Source organism: Marmota monax, unplaced genomic scaffold (assembly GCF_021218885.2).
Source record: "Marmota monax isolate L192 unplaced genomic scaffold, Marmota_monax_Labrador192_F-V1.1 WCK01_AAM20220418_F8-fsc00024, whole genome shotgun sequence".
In the NCBI taxonomy this organism is placed as follows: Eukaryota; Metazoa; Chordata; class Mammalia; order Rodentia; family Sciuridae; genus Marmota; species Marmota monax.
The window spans coordinates 6,950,744-6,956,017 of record NW_026695224.1 but is presented as its reverse complement, the minus strand read 5'-3'; the positions used below and the strand labels follow the sequence as shown (position 1 = coordinate 6,956,017).

The following is a 5,274-nucleotide window of genomic DNA, read 5'->3' as shown; positions in this document are numbered from 1 at the left end:
CAGAGGGAGTGGTTTGTGAAGTAACGCCAGTGAGCCATTAAGTGTGGAGATTCCTTATTGGTTGACTGCTGTATCTAGTTTATGTTAATTAAGATAAGTTGTGTGGAATGTATATATACCCTTCCTATCCTACAATAAATGGCTCCCACTCCTGCTGTATCAATCTACACAAGTTGCTCGTCACTGTCCCCCCCCCCCCCCCCCGTTATTTTGCTGCAGCTGGACTGCGGCAAGTCCCTCTGGGTTCAATTCCCTGAACCAAACAACAACAACAACAACAACAAACCCCAAACAGAACTAGTTTCAGAACAAAATGATCCATCACATCCACCAAAAGTTCAGTTCAGCATAGGAAGAGGAGTTCTTGCTAAGCATATACCAGCATATTCCAGCATAGTCGGGGGGCCAAGGTTGTCTAAGCCAGTCAGGGAACACCTGCCCTCCAGATTTGTCAATGTGCATTTTGATAGTGGTAAAAGAATCAAGAAGCCTGGGTTTTGGAACAGCACAAATAATATCTAGGAAGAAACAATCAAATTTTTGTAGGGTAAAGTATACAAAAATAGACAATGAGGTTCCTTTTGTGTAACTGAGAGATGCTGGGATTTTAGTCTAATATTCAATTAAGGTAGTAGAAAGTGGGTTCTTCCACACAAGAAGGACAAGATGTGTACCAGTGTTTTTCAAAGACTAATTATGTCTCCAGCTCTAACTTTAGTTTAAGAGGCTTTGAAAATGTTAAATCCATGGTGAAAAAGGAGTAAAATATAAGACATCTTCTATCCTGAGTCCCTGGAATAGAAAGCGCTCTAGAAACCAGTGGATATGGGCACATTCAAGTCATGAGATCTGAGATTATGGGTCCTTGGTGATTGTTTCTTTTTTTTCCCCTATCACTGGAATGTCCATCTTGGGTGGCTTGAATGTTCCTTGGTCTTTGGCCATTTGGGTAACCTGGGTGTGGACAGTTCCATTGGAGAGGGTTTCTGGGCCCCCTGGTAACCCAGGGTGGTGAAGCCTTTCAAATCATACTTCTGGAGAGATTTTTGTCCAATGAGGCTCCATTTATCTGATGAGTTGGTCCTCATCCTCACTTCCAGAATCCATGGTGCTACGATTTGCACCACATATGGCTGTGAAAGAATCAGAAGCCATCAGCCTCTGGACTTCTTGGGGAAGAGTCAGGGCTACTACTCAGAGTGGACTGGGCTGATGGGGGTCTTCTTTTCCTTTTCTTTCTCTCTGCTCTATAGTGTTAGTAGGTAAAGTGCTCTGACCACTCAAATATACTTGGTCTCTTTTAATGATAAGGTCCTTGTTGGGTGTGTATCCAGCATCTCTCAGCCTTACCTGTGGCTCAAAACCTAAAATGCTGTTCTGGGTCTCTTCTGTGATGAGAGAGAATATGTAGTTTGAGCCATTACCACTGGCACCTTGTCTATACTCTCAATGGTCAATGATAGGGTCATGGCAGAGAAGGAGATACCAACTTTTCCTTCTTACATCTTGGTGAGGTGCTAATATTTATTCTCTGGAATCACTGGTTTCTAAGGGATACTGCCCATGCTGGATGGAGGAAGAGTAATGGGCATAGTTTTCTCTATGACACCATCATAGCTGAATGCCCAACAGTATGGCCCCATGGGCAGGGACATATTGCTTAGAGGCCTACTAGTCTTGAAAGCAGGTACTCAAAGCTAGTGAAAGACTGGGGTCCAGGTGTTTTTTTTTTAAATATTTTTAGCTACCGATAGACATAATGCCTTTATTTATTTTTAGGTGGTGATGAGGATCTAACCCAGTGCCTCAGATGTGCTAGGGAAGCACTCAATCACTGAGCCACAACCTGAGCCCAGCTGTTGTTTCTATATAGAATTCAGAGCTGAGTCTCTACCACCACGATGAACTGATGTGAGAAATGTGGTGATACACAAATGTTAATGAGAAAACTTGTCCAGTTGCTGCAAAATAGCAAGGGAAGAGTCTATACAGAGATCCTGTTCTTCTATGGAGGGGGAGCCACCTTCAGCCTGAGCTCTGTCTGGCCCTAAAGGGACACCAAGGACCCACATCTCCTGAGAAGTATGGCAGAATCTGGGACCCAAGTCCTGGGGAGAGGACTGAAAGCCTCCAGGGAGCACTGGCTGAAATCCATATTTCTATTGGTTGATTCAGTTTTGCTGGAGCACTCATTATGTGTTGGCATTACACTTTACTAATTGTACCATCGGTGTACTGAGGCTCTGGTGGGCCAGAACCGTAAGGTGTTTACATTGAAGCTATGTGGTAGTAATTATTATCCTACTTTACAGATCAGGAAATGAAAGCAATAGCAGAGAGAAAATGGTAGTAACTTGTCCACTAGAAGTGGCAAAATTGAAATGTGGATCCCAGGCTGTTGAGTGGCCCTTTTTTGGTGAATATTTCCTTAACAACAACTTATCACACATATAAAAGTTCTAAGTTGGGGCTGGTCTCAATTTCTTGGCTCAAGTGATCCTTCTGCCTCACCTCCTGAGTAGCTGGGTCTGTAGGCACATGTTACTGTATCCAGCTTGATTTTAGCTTCCATGTAAGAGGACATTCGGTATTTTTCGTTCTGTGTCTGGCTTATTTCATTTAACATAATGTCCTCCAGCCCCAACCATGTGGCTGCAAATAAAAATTTGTGTGTATTTTTAACTTTTTCTTTGGTTATAACATCTGTTTCCTTCATAATGAGTAAATAAACTCTTTCACACATGTTCCTTTTTATATCCGTAAGAGAGTTATGAGTTACTTGATTTTGAAAAGTATCTTTTAAGTGGTACATAGTTGTTCTTTGTAGGGGAAAAAAATAAAACAAAATAAGATTCTTCAGTATCCACCACACAGAGATAACTATTGTTAAATTTTTGATGACTATATAAAACATTTACCAATAAAAATGTCTTAAAAATTAGGTCATGGTGTATATGCAGTTGTGATGGCCTTTTTTTTTTCTACTTAAGATATCATTAAGGACTCTCTGTTCCAATATCTGTATCTGTACCAAACATCTGTACCATCACTCTAATGTAAGCACCTTGACATTCTGTAGCAGGACAGAAGGATGGCCTTTTCCCAAGTAGGCACAGCTTCCTAGAAGTACAACTGTATTTTTCCTAAGTAAGAATTCAGTTTTTTATTTGTTTGTTTGTTCCAGGGACTGAACCTAGGGGTGTTTAATCACGGAGCCACATCTCCAGCCCTATTTTGTATTTTATTTAGAGGCAGGGTCTCACTGAGTTGCTTAGGGCCTCCCTAAATTGCTGAGGCTGGCTTTGAACTCTGATCCTCTTGCTTCCGCCTCCAGAGATGCTGGGATTACAGGCGTGCACCGCCATGCCTGGCAAGAATTCAGTTCTTTATGAACCAAATTTGTCAGGGGCTAATCATCCCCAGGGTTCTAGATTCCTCAAGTCCAGTAGAATCAAAAGCACCCAAACTGAGCTTTTTGATTAATGCCTGCTCATTGTTTTCATATCCCAAATGTGGTGATTTGTGAATTCCTATAAGGGGATTTTTATTTTTTTAAATTCATTTTTATTGGTGCATTGTAATTATACAGAAGACCAGGATTCATTGTGACCTATTCATACATAATTAGGTCAATCCCATTCCCCAGTATCTCTCTTTTCCTCCTGCCCCTGGACCCCTTCCTCTACTGGTCTCCACAAGGGAATTTTTAGATACAAGGTTAATATTGTTTACTAATATTTTCCTGTCAATACATGCCAGTTTTTGAAGAGTGTTAAATTCATGTTTGGCAAATGTGGCTCTGTGGACTCTAAGCCAGATGACCATGACTGCCTACTTGCTTAGAAAAAGGCATAGTATTTCACAAGCCCTTGAATCTGCCCAGCTCCTCCTGTAACTGAAAGCTCAGACCTTGTCCCTGATACCTAGGACATAGTTTTGAGAAAAAGGAAAAAGAAGTTTTATTGTTTTGCTAGCAAAGGAAAAACACAGGGGACTCCTGTCCCAGAGGCTGTGATTCAGGCCATTGGGAGGAACAGAGGGATTTTTAAAGGGCTATTCAAAGACAACATTCCAGGTGTGCCCTGACAGGGGGTTCCAGGGCACCCTGATAGTAGGTTAGGATTCACTTGTTAATTTGGGAGATATGTAGTTCCTAGGTCCTCTGACAGGCCTCTCCTTCCTGTGGAGCCCAGATAACTCAAGGTAATCTTGTTCCCCACCCCCAGGTTAAGGAGGGAGAGAGGGAGAAGAGGAAAAGAAAAAGGAAAACATGTTCCTTTAAAAAAAGACCTTACTCAGAGCTATATTCAAAAGGTCAAGTGGACCACTGTTACACTCCCAGGCTCTGTTCCTAATGTTGTGTCTACTTCTAAGTTTCTGCAGTAATGGAAGGGGTGCTTCACCCTGCCAGACATTGAAAGCACTTGAATTGCTATTTTTTAAAACACATGTTTAATTGTATTTATTTCTTTATCTATTCCTTCTTTTTACTGGTGCATGATAATTATATTAAAGGTGGGATTCATTGTGACGTATTCATCCATGCACACAACATAAGTCAGTTTCATTCCCCTTCTTTTTTTTTTTGTTTAAAATTTTTTATTTATATATGACAGCAGAATGCATTACAATTCTTATTACACAAATAGAGCACAATTTTCCTATCTCTGGTTGTATACAAAGTATATTCACACCAATATGTGTCTTCCTACATGTACTTTGGATAATGATGTCCCTCACATTCCACCATCATTTCTGACCCCATTCCCCCTCCTTTTCCTTCTGACCCCTCTTCCCTATCTAGAGTTCCTTTATTCCTCCCATGCTCCTGCTACCTCTCCCACTATGAATCAGCCTCCTTATATAAAAGAAAATATTCAGCATTTGGTTTTATGGGATTGGCTAACTTCACTAAGCATTGTCTTCTCTAACTTCATCCATTTACCTGAGAATGCCATAATTTTATTCTCATTTATTGCTGAGTAATATTTCAATGTGTGTACATGCCACATTTTTTTTTATCCATTCATCTATTGAACAGTATCTAGGTTGGTTCCACAGTTTAGCTATTGTGAATTGTGCTGCTATAAATATAGATGTGGCTGTGTCCCTGTAGTATGCTGTTTTTAAGTCCTTTGGGTATAGAATGAGGAGACGGATAGCTGGGTCAAATGGTGGTTCCATTTTCAATTTTCCAAGAAATATCCGTACTGCTTTCCATATTGCAGGCCCAGCAGCAGTGTATGAGTGTACCTTTTTCCCCATATCCTCACC

General features: G+C 41.0%; 1 pseudogene; it reads right to left on the bottom strand.

The window, feature by feature from the left end:
- Positions 1-809: 809 nt before the first annotated feature.
- LOC124086300 (putative monooxygenase p33MONOX) lies at positions 810-1,583 on the bottom strand (annotated as a pseudogene).
- Between the last annotated feature and the right edge of the window lie 3,691 nt (positions 1,584-5,274).